This window comes from Manacus candei, unplaced genomic scaffold, assembly GCF_025592945.1.
Source record: "Manacus candei isolate 608988 ecotype Guabito, Panama unplaced genomic scaffold, ASM2559294v1 h1tg000077l, whole genome shotgun sequence".
NCBI classification, from domain to species: Eukaryota; Metazoa; Chordata; class Aves; order Passeriformes; family Pipridae; genus Manacus; species Manacus candei.
Genome location: NW_026138125.1, coordinates 5,041,289 through 5,052,817, shown reverse-complemented (window position 1 = coordinate 5,052,817; position 11,529 = coordinate 5,041,289). Strand labels below are relative to the sequence as shown.

General features: G+C 40.0%; 1 protein-coding gene across 14 annotated transcripts in view; it reads left to right on the top strand.

Annotated features, from left to right (window-relative positions):
* Nucleotides 1-715: 715 nt before the first annotated feature.
* GTDC1 (glycosyltransferase like domain containing 1) overlaps nt 716-11,529 on the top strand; it is a 171,411-nt gene continuing 160,597 nt past the window's right edge. For 11 of the 14 annotated variants that reach the window (XM_051810367.1, XM_051810364.1, XM_051810346.1 and 8 more), the window contains exons 1-2: nt 716-1,517; nt 2,823-2,903. The gene's annotated coding sequence lies outside the window, so the exon portion shown is untranslated. Of the gene's footprint in view, nt 1,608-2,822; nt 2,904-11,529 lie in introns of all 14 variants that reach the window. The other 3 variants (XM_051810351.1, XM_051810349.1, XM_051810356.1) reach the window with 3 other exon arrangements.

Below are 11,529 nucleotides of genomic sequence, written 5' to 3'. Positions count from 1 at the left end.
TTGGAGCAGAATGGGTGGATTGTGCTCTGATCCCTTCATAGCCTTTGGGACCATTGCTGGTCTCGGTTCTTTCTGTCTGTGTCTGTCTCGCACAAAATTGGACAAATTAAATCCAACATCTTGTAGGTATAGGTGTTAAGGGAGGGGATTTTTTAATGAGTTAAAAGAAGAAAAGCTTGGAGAACATTTACATGGATCAGCACCCATGGGTTGGTGGTGGTTCAGTTTGTTGGAGTGATGTGTAAAACTCACCTTTAATTATACTTCTGTGTGTGATCCATACACAAATGGTTATTCTTCATGGCTGCAGATCAACACTTTAAAAAAAAATCTTTGATCAATCAGATCTCAATATTTGAAGTGTTATTTTGTGAATCATGTAGACAAGGGAGGAGGGTAAGAAAATGGTCTCTCTACTTCAAACCCTTGTCTTTCATGCTTTTTGCTTGTAACATAATCTGCAGGCATTTCTATGTTGATGTTTTTCTATACCTGATGTGATCAGAAATGCTTGATTTTATCCTCTGCACTGGCATTTCCCAAACCAAAGCAACTAAGAGATGCTGCACAAGAGTTGGAAAGTAGCAAGGACTGTGGCTTACAGTTAAGGCAGATGTGATTGCAACATCTGTGCCTAGGAAAGCTGCAGTCTGATCTGCCTTCTGTCTTCAGGATTTCTGGGATTCCAGAAGCAGAAGTGGTGCAGATAAGACATGTCCTCTGAGATTTTGAAAGGCTTTTGCTCAGATTGTAAAGCTCTTCCTTATTAGGCCCATAAGAAATGCATCTCCTCTAGTGCAGCCAAATGGGTATCCTTGTTTAATACTTCTCCTTGGGCTCTCCAGTGGTAACTGCTCTGTGGTGGTGTTATTTGGGAAGAAGAACTTCTGTGGTTGTCCCTGTGTATTACTGTGTGTGGTAATTTCTGACTTGGAAGCTGTGATGGGATCTGAAGAACAGTTTATAGAGGGTTTTCCACCTTTTTCCTTAAATTGGACTCTCTGGGCCTAAAACTTGGAACTTCCAATGTGAAATCTCCATTAGAACACACTCTAGTAAATAGGAAGTAAAGCCCCAAAGCCTTGGCATCAGACAAGTGAAAATTTATTTTCTTTAATGATTTTCCCCTTTTCCAGCTGTGTTCTTGCAAAATGGGTCTTTGCCCTTGGTTTATTCTCAGCACAACAACCCTGTTGGTTTCTGGGTGGCATAAAATTCTGCCTGTTCCTTTCTGGGTTATTAAGAAAGCCCTGCCCTTTTCCCTCATCTCCAAGCAGCAGTCAGGTGTCTGCTTCCTGATCTCAGGACTGTCCTGCTCACACTGGGGCTCCCTGCTAGCTGTGCTTTGCTTTTGCTGTTGTTTCTTCTGAAGGCTGTGCCAGGTGAGATGTGTTCTCTGTTCTTTCCCCTTTCAGGTGAGCTCCTCTGACCCAATGTGCAGCTGGTGGCCGTCCTCTGCTCTACCTATACCTTTTTGAAGGGACTTCAATTAAGGCAGTGCATGGCTGGCAAAGCAGGTATGATCTATGAGAGTTCATCAGCAAACTCTTCAGAAATGGAAAGATAACACTGCTCTAACTTCACAAATGTGTTCTACAGGAGAAGCAGTAAGTAAGATATGAATAAAACAACTGGGTGAAACACAAAATCCACATGAGAAAAGCAGGTGGTTTGCATTATTTCCTTCATGTGTAATTTTTATGTGGTGTCATCATAATAATTCATGACAAATTAATATGCTTCTCTCTCAGTGATGTTAAAAATGTGGTTACCTGAATATCGATGTTGTTCAGTGCTTAGAAATATTTGAAGAGTTTTATTCTTCACTGGATTATTGTATGTTGTGTTGGAAGTTGAACAATATATTTCACTGCAGAAATATACGCTTCATTTTATCCTGAAATAAGTTCTTAATAGTCTGGATGTATTAATACCGATTTTCAAAGTTTACATTTTTAAATGTTAGTTATTAAATTCTGTTCAAGATGTAAACTCTATTCTGTCTCCTAGCATTAATTATGCAAGTTTGAAATTCTCAGTTTCATTTCAAGGTAGGGCTTTTTATTTGTATGTAGCTGTTGAAATAAATTACCAGTACAAGAAAACATTCTACTAATAAACGAGGGATGCCTGGAGTTGGCTCTGCTAACTGAGACAATTTAATTCATCCATCATCAGGGATGATGTTTCTTAGCAACACAAAGTATTTTCACCCGGGGCGCTTTCACAAACTTTCACATTTTTCTTCAAATACAGCCTTGGTAGTGTTTTATATGACCTGAAGTTCGTCCATCTGTCCTGAAGCTCCCAATACTTTTCCATTTTCTCCAGTGATCAAATGATCCAGTATATGGTTTTTTTTTTTTCAGCTTAATAATACACAAGTTGACTAGAGAATCGTTTCGCATGTCAGATTTTCCAAAGGAGTTCTGGGAAATTATTTGTTGCTCTGTATAGCAAAGCTAAAAGTTATTGAAAATGTGTTACAGTTTCATAATAAAACAGATCCGAAAAATATTGGCTTGGGAGCCAACTAAATGCTTTCTGATAGCCATAGCCTCAAGGGGGATACTTGGATCATTTGTAATAAAGGGATATCTTTGATATCTTTTGGTGAATTGACTAGTATTCTGTTTAGATCATAATTTATGAAAAAAAAACCTGTGTTGGTACTCAATGCTATATTATCAAGTTGTTTGGGTGTAAGAATTGCCTTAATGTATGGCCAGAATTTTCCATGTTTATTCTTTTAATGTGCTGTATGAAATCAGAAGAAGCTGTTGATCCATTAAGACACTCCTTCTTGCTTTCCATTTTTTTAGTGCATGTGGGGATGATTTGATCAGTGTAATTACAGCCTGGAATTGCTGGGGAGACTTGGCTTGCTCAAGAAACCCCTTCAGGTATGTAACAGGTGTTAGTCAGTATGGAGAGCAAACATCTTCCAAGTGCAATGTGTTATTTTGCTTTGAGAAATAAAATATCTTTAATTTTTGGTAAACCTCTCTGAAGACTTCTGTTATGTGACTGAACTTCAGCTGCTATCCTGCTTTGAGAAGAAAAGTTTTAGTGGTTATAAGATGAAAGCTTCTTTATCAACAATGCGTAGTGATAAGTGTTTGAAAAATGTTGTGGTGAGGTAACTGCTGCTCAGCTTATTTCACAGCAGAGGTGTACAGAAACCATTTTAAACAGTGGGAAAACGAAGTACAGAAATACTGGTTTGATTCTTCCTCTTAGTTAAAAAATGCTGTGTTGCAGCTCATGTCAGCTTTAATTTGCTGAGTTTTCATATAAGCATGTAAAGTCTTTGTACATTTATGCTAAAAACAAATTGGAAGAGTTGGTGGGATGCTGTTATGGAAGGTTTTATTGCTGGTGTTTTAGACTGTATGTGGTGTTTAATGCACAGGTGAGTATTTAGGGAGCCCTGAGATTTGCCAGCGAGGTCTGTGCTCTCTGTCATTGAACTGGATGCTGTTCTGTAAGGGTGACACCTCCTAAGTGACCTCGCTAGTAATTCCTGTGTGATTCCAAACTAAATGGCTCTGGATTTCTAGGTGGTGTTTGTAGTTCTGAGACACTTAATTGCACCTCCGAGCTTGGACACCTTGTTTCAGGTGATCTTTACTGCAGTGTAGCTGTTTCATACCCTGTTAGTGTCCAGCATCTTGAGAGATCTCCAGGTGTTCCCCGGAGTCCTTTGAGGAACTACCTGAGTTGGAGGCTTTATCTGTTATCCCACAGCAAACAGCATGTGAAGAAAGAAGGAGAGAAAGAATGTTTTAGCAAAGGCCTTTGCTAGCAAAGCCTTTAAAAGTCTTTGACAACAGCAGCAGTCACTTGTGTCCTGTAAGTTGGGACTCCGGCAGCTTGCGGGAAGGTCAGGGCTCTGTCTGCTCCTGCAAGGCTTTGTTGCATGTGGTGACAGACTACATTTTCACCACCTCTACATTCGCATCCTGGATCATCTGGGAAGCTCTGGAGTCAGTTGCAGGCTCTCCTTGCCCTTTCTGTTTTGAACATTCCCTGCTTGTAGGTGTAGTTGTGGTGGCTCCTTGAGGCACCTGCACGGTCTGATGTCAGGGACTGATGTCAGGTGTTTGCCCTGCAATAAAATAATGTAGCTGTGGTCTCGTTTCAAACCTGTATTTGCATCTCAGCACATGATCTTTTGTTCTGTAATGCTGCATGTAAAGACTGACTTGAAGGCTGGTAATATATTTTTCAGAAAGTCAAATTTAAGGTATTTTTGAGTATTGAAATCTCTCCATAATTGAGACTTTGCTTTTCCACCTATAAACCCAATGTCTCAATGTACAGAGCTAACAAAGGCTGCCACAGGCAAGCACAGCCTGTTTAATATGAAATGAAGCCTCCCAGATACTCTCCAAAAATTAATCTAAGAACAGTTTAATTTTGGGAAAGCTTCGTTTGGGATAGAGAAATGAAGAATTCCAGGGAATTCATAAGCAAACTACAGCTCTCTGCTGTGAAGTACTGGAAGCAGTGCTGATGATATGTCAGTCCAAGGTGGAGAAGAGGAGAAAGAGCTGCTGGTATTTCCAAACAAGTTCTCTTTACTTGGGAACATTTTTTACACGGCCAAATGGTTACTTAGGATAGGTGGGTGCTAACAAAAGGTCACCTGAGTGCATTACCAGTAATTACTAAATGTTACTTTTCAACCACAGGCTCTCCTGCCTGACTGAAGCAGCTGCTGTGGTCTTTCTCTTACCCCTGTTTTTTTTCTCAACTAGGGATTTTCCCCATATTCTATGCAGTTTTCCTATGGTTGGATATAAAGACATGAAGAATTGATAAAAACTATCTTTTTGAAGGTAGTGAAAGGTCTGGACTCAGTCTGATAAATAGAGGGGGATAACTTGTAACGAGGAACACACAGTAGTGTCAGAACTGTTGTAAATTTTCAAAAGCTACTTTTCATCTTCATCCAACCATGATTCAAATAAAGAACGTTCCCTTTATGGCCTGCAGCACAATACAAGTTGTACTTTGCTAGCTTTTGGTTAAAGCAATGAACATATTATTTGAATTTTAGGAAAGAGAATTTGAAAACTTACTATATTTAGGATTTAGTCTGAAGTTATAAGAATAACTAGTGGTTTTTGCTGTTGTTGCATCTTTCAGTGTTCATGTGCAAGGAATGACGTGATCAGAGTTGTCACTGGGAACATTTAGTTTTTCATGCAGAGTATTTTTGGGCAGCTCGTATTTGGAGGAACATGGGATGGGCTATAAAAGAACTAGTCAAAGAAATTACCATTTATGTTAAAAGGCCACAAATTAAAATTGTTTGGGTGCTGTTTCTGCAGTTAGTGTCTGCAAACCAATAAGGCTAAAGCATTTTTCAAGGTGGATGTTTGGCTTCTGGGGTTCTCATAATTTAACATAACTGTGTCTTTTTGGAGACTCAGGAACTAAATGATTTTAGGCTAATTGGCACCTAGACACGCTTAGGGGAAATCAGATGTCCTGTACACACAGTCCTTCTGTCACTTGTGTTGGCATGTAACTTGTGCTAGGTGAGAGTTACTTGCATGGATTTTGATTGAGGGGGGCAAAAAACTGATTATCTTTGGATCACTCAGGAATTGAAATAAGAATGCTATACTTTGATAACTTTTGGAAGCTCTATGCTAAACCCATGAGGACTCTTTTTAAATTTTATTATTTTTGGTATTATTTTATTTTCATGGGTTTTCTGTAGACTATGGAATTTCCAAGCCCGGGCCAGGCTTGCTTTTACAGTGCCTGGCAGTGTAACATCAGGTGGTGTAGTGTGACTTGTCTGACTCAGGATGATTGTAACCCACCCCTCTTCTCCTTCCCATAAGTATTGTGGGTTTTTTTTAATCTGTCAGTGTTGCTGTTTGTAATGAGGACTGATGGAACATCAGTCCTTTTCTGTATGTGAGGTATGTTTGAAGTGATGTGGTAGGCTGTTGCCTAGGTCAGCGTAGACCCAGGTCTAGAGGAAACACTGTTTTAGAAGCTGCATAAGCTTACATGCTGCAGTACAAGTTTGGGGTCTAGATTTTATGTTCTAGAAGAGACTTAACAGCCTAGAGGAGAAGGCTGTCTCTCCATGGGACAGAGTAACTGTGGCTTGTGGTAAAAATAAGTAACACTTCCCAGTTAGGCAATTGGCACACTTTGCACCTGCTTTTTCCAATCCATATTGTGTAGTTTAGTGCTTTTTGCAGTCAGGGCAGGCTACTGTGAAGCATATTTGATAAATTATAGTTTGTCTCATCAGCACAATACTTTGAGAGAAATGACTTAACTTTGGGTGGCTTCTTTCTGATTCAATAAGCAACCCTTCCATTATATATCAGTTTTGGAAACAAGCTAGTGGGGGGTGTGTGTATACATATGCACATATATGTATGTATATATATATATCTATATATCTGTATATATATATAAAATATAGAACATCCTGAAATAGGTACAATGGAATTCCAGTTATACAAACAAAAAAGTGAGCATCGAAGTAGTTGTGTATTCAGTGTTAATGATCTGTATTTCATGTGAAAGGCTGACCTTTGCAGGGCCTTTTCTTCAGAAGTAAAGAATGGGCTGATCTGTTTCTCCCGCAGTTGGAAGGGCAGTTGGAAATTTGGTTGATCTTATTTTTTTCAGCATAACTATCACAGGGAATGATAGGGCCAGTTGCTGAGATTACAAAGGACTGTGCAGCCCCAGGCATCCTCCCCTATGTGCGAAGAACGATTCTGTTTAATGCAAAAAAATATGAAGTGCCTAAGTTCAGAGTGAACATTGATTCAGATCAGGAAAAATGGGATCCTTCCCAATGACTTAAAATGAATGTGTGAGACTTATATATGATAGTTCATATAAATCAAGGTGAATGGCCATAAATTACACATTCATTGTGTTTATTACTTGAACTGCTCAGCGTGTGTAACCTGGTAAGCGTTGGCCAGTATTGTATTTAATTTTAAGACAGTATTAGAACATTATATTCTGAATTTTATTTAATTGATTATGATGGTCTAAAGCTCTACAACTCAGAGTTTGAGGCAGAGAGAGGAATGGGCAAAAGCTTGCATGTTCTGCATGGGACATGTGGGGTTTTTTACATCTGGTGATCTAGTTACTCAGATGTAAAGCAAATTTTTTACTGTAATAAGAATCTATTTAAAATGCTATTTTTAAGTAAATATAAAGCTATTTAAAATATTTTATGTTAGATATGTAAATGCTGTCCTGCATACAAAAGAATTCTGTCCACACAATTGAGTAACTTCAGCTTAAGCCAGTTTTCTGCTTCCAACCTCTTAATTGTTCTTTAATCTATGGAGTACAAAGAATTAAATGTGTCCAGTCTTATTAAACATTTGGTTCATTATGATCAGGAAGGTGATTTACAGTTTGGGTCTTGGGATGTGGGTCTGGGACTTCAGGCGGTTGAGAGTTGTTTTAAAAGTTCAGTGCTGTTAGGGCTTATTGCTTCTGCTAATAAAACTTCTGCAAAGAGAGCTTCAAGAATGTTTTATAGTATCCAAATAAGAGATTGAGATGTTGTCTTTAAGTGTTTAAATTAATTTTATGATCCATTGAAGAGATATTTTTGGTGACGTGGCGGGGGGTCACTCTTCAGAACTGAAAGGTCACAGAATAGTTTGAATTGGAAGGGCCTGTAAAGCTCATCTTGTTCCAGTCATTTGTCATGGGCATGGACACCTTCCACTAGCCCAGGTTGCTTCAAGCCCTGTTCCAACCTGGCCTTGGACACTTCCAGGGATGGGGCAGCCACAGCTTCTCTGGGCAACCTGTGCCAGGACCTCACAGCCCAGCAGTCAGGAATGTCTTCCTGATAGCTAATCGAACCCTGCCCTCTGGCAGTGGGAAGCCAATTTTCCCCCTTGTCATGTCATTCCAGGCCTTTGTCCATAGTTGCTCTCCAGCTCTCTTGGAGCCCCTTTAGGCACTGGAAGGCGCTCTGAGATCTCCCTGGAGCCTTCTCTTCTCCTGGCTGAACTCCCAGCCAGCTCTCCCAGCCTGGCTCCATAGGAGTGGATCTAGAGAAGCAGAACAACCTGAGGTCTGGCCAAGGGTTTAGTAGAGCAGCTGCAGAACATGTGAAGGATTGGGAAAAGGTTGGAAACATCATGAATTTTTGTGGGCCAGCTCTCCTCCCTTTACCTGTTGTACCTCCTGAGTGGGTGAAAAGATGATGGAAGAGTATGTGTAGAGAATGTATGCACTCTGGTGTGATACAAGTGTACAGTCCTGTGTTAGGCTGATGTCTGGCTGGAGAGCAGCTCTACCTTAATGACCTCTGTTGTGAGGTGTGCTGGGGTCTTGAGTAAAGTTCCTCACCTGAAACTGATGTTGGTATACACAGTTCAATATCTCTCATGTAGTTTTATTGGGTTTTACACATAAGTAGATCTAGGAAGGCCTGGTAAGTGTGGAATTAGTGTGGAATTTGTGTTTTAAGTTAGACCAAGACCAGTCACTAGTTGTGTTCTTGGATCCTCATGCATCTTACACAGCAATTCATGCTGCTTGTCATCCTCAGCTCTCCCTACTTTTGCATTACTGTGGTTTTGGGTCTGTGCTTGATTTAAAGTCAATAAAAATCTCCATCAGAACTTCTCTTGGTGTTGACGGTCTCTAATCACTTAGGGTATTTTTTTGCACATGAGCTTAGAAAAGGCCATCTTAAATTTGACTGATTTTTGAGGGGGGGAAAAATCCACTTATTTTCATTGTTAGTGGAAACTGCAGATTGGAACCTCAAAGAGGAACACCGAGGGGCATCCTCTGTAGGTTGTCCACAGCGTGTTTGGTCAAGAAAAGAAGCAGTTTAGGGAACTTGACGTGTGGTTCTTGATGCAGAAAAAAGCTTCTGTGTGCCTAATACATTGGAAAACATTTGTTCAAAAACATGTCTTCCCTGTGCAAAATTTGCCCCTCTAGTTTTATTAAGGTCAGTATCCATGTAGGTTCTCTCTTACATACTCAGTGTGGTGCCTCAGGTCAGCTTTGGCTTGTAAATGCAACTTTAAGGAATGTTTTGTCTGGTCCTGTTAAAAAGCATCTCTGTAAGTTGTTTGTTCAGAAACTTATTTACTTCTACTCTTCCTGGGCTTGCCTTCAGTTCCTGCTTATAAAATAACAGCTGTAAATGAAACATTGTGGTTCGCAAAGTTTGTGGAAATAATCCTTATTATACATACACTCATTGATTGCTTTTTGGTATTAATTTTAAGGTAATGTTTTCTGTTCTGCATGTTTAGGCAGACTTTTCTGGTCTTTACTAAAACTGGGCGTGGAAAAAATGTGTTGTGAGTTTTGTGAGAATAATGACTGTGTTGTAAATTGGTGAGTATTAGAGTGAATCTGATATTCAAGGAGGAACTATCAAAATGCTGTTTCATAAAAATCAAATAAACTCAGTGACTGGATCAAGTGGGCAAGGTCACATGTCCCTGAAGTTCTTTGAACATCCTGGCTTTACTCTTCACTGTTAGAGAGGTGTCTGCTCTTCATCATGTGTTGGCATGTTCCCTGAGAATCAGCATTCCTCTTCTGGATTATTTCTTAATGGTTTTTTCATTAATCCTTCAGAAGTACTGGACTGCTTAATGGAGTTGGAATAAAAAATAATGCATTTTCAGAAAGTCTTGCAGTGTGTTCTGTTTTCTTTCTGCATCTCACTTAAGTGCTAATCAATGAACTGATTCTAATTCCAGTCACTGGTCAGGTGAGATCAGGGTGGATAATCCACTCTGTAAATTAGGTGTGAAAGGCTGGGGGAAACGCACAAGCAGGTGCTGTGCAGGGCCAAGGCAGGTCTGGCTGGGCTTGGTTTTATCTCTGCTCCCTTGTGAGTCAGGGCAGGCTGGCAGGGCTGGCACTCAGCAGGAGTGAAGTGGATATCCTGGGAGGAAACTGCTGAGGTGTTAATTTTCTACCTGTGCTTGTGTATCTGTTTTATTGCTTGGGTTGTCTGTCTCCTGGGCTGGGCTGGGCTGTTGTGGTGACAGAGGCAGAGAAGAGGCAACTTGGTCTCTCTTCACTGTTGGTGGTGTAGCACAGCTTTGTGATGAGAAGCCTCGTTTGATGGAGGTTCTGCAAGTTGAAGTGTCTTTAGCTCAGTGGTTTCCTGAAGCATCTGTTGTGGGGAGGGGGTGATTCTGGGGCTGGGTGGTGGATGCTCACACCCAAAGGAGCATCCCAAGGAGGTGGACACCCCAGCTAGCAGCAAACTCCTGTGACTTCTGCCTGCCCCATTGTCTAGCAGCCAGATTCATGGCACAGCACCAGATGGTTACTTGGAATGAAGGACAAAAGAAGCAGGTTGTTTGGGAAGCCACTTCTCATACTTGGCTTTTCTTTAAACAGTTTAACTCTTAGTGGCTACTAAAAAATTTTTACCTTTATCTCAGTTTTGCCATCAGCCTTCATAAGGCTATTGGTAGCTGATACCTTGTGCCTCTTGATACCCTAATAAAAGCATCATGGGATTACTTTTTAAGTATTGCTTGCCTGTCCTGGAATGAAGGTTTTCTTATGCTTAAACTTCTGAAATTCTGAGTTGGTAGTAGAGAACCACAGTTTTGCTTATAAATAAGACCAGAGTATTTTAACAGAAATTTGTTACCAATTACCTTTAAGGTTTCTGCCTAAAATTTAAAGCTTACAGTTTATGATATTACATAGATAGTGAGGAAAACTTAAGTAGTGTTTCTTGTGTGTCAGATAATTTCAAAATTAGATTTATTATAGGTATATTACGATAGACAGAATTACAACTCAGAGTGACTGTTCCCTGGAAGTGACTGTCTGCTGAAAATGTCCCCAATAATCTCTGGGGGAACTGACCTGGGTGTAATTAATAGTTTATTGAAAGAAATCCATTTATCTGCGATGTGAACAATGGAAAAAGAGAGCAAGACATCAGAAGTAAAGGTGCAGCTGCCTCCACTTTTCTGGTTAAGAATTCTCCACTTCTGAAAATCCAGCCTTGGCAGATGGTGGATGCCAAGGATGGAGACCTGGGGCTTTTATTGCTTTTACTTAGTTAAGATATTTCCCCAAAATTCTTTTGCCCAACCTGAAACTATTTCATTGACTGTATCTTCCCCCTAGCACTCTGATATTCAGCAACCTGTAAGTTCTGCTCAAGCTGTGGGTTTTAGAGTGTTTCTAATGCTCTGTTTGAGGGCAAGGTTGCTGTTTTTTTTTTTTCTTTAAATTTTAAGAGCATTTTATATAATGATGTTCCTGTCATGCTTTTGGCCATGAATCAGCACAGCATTTCTGTGCAGGCTTTAATTGAAGCGTGGAGTTGTCTCACTGTGCAAATGTTGAAGTCACTGAGACTATTAATTAAAATTAAGTATCTGCATAAGTGCTTTTTCTAAAAATAAGTTGCTTCATAACAGCTTTGGGCCATATTTGGGGAGGAGGGGGATTTTTTTACAAACTTTGAAAATAGGTATATAATTCTCTCCAGACTGTATGATGATG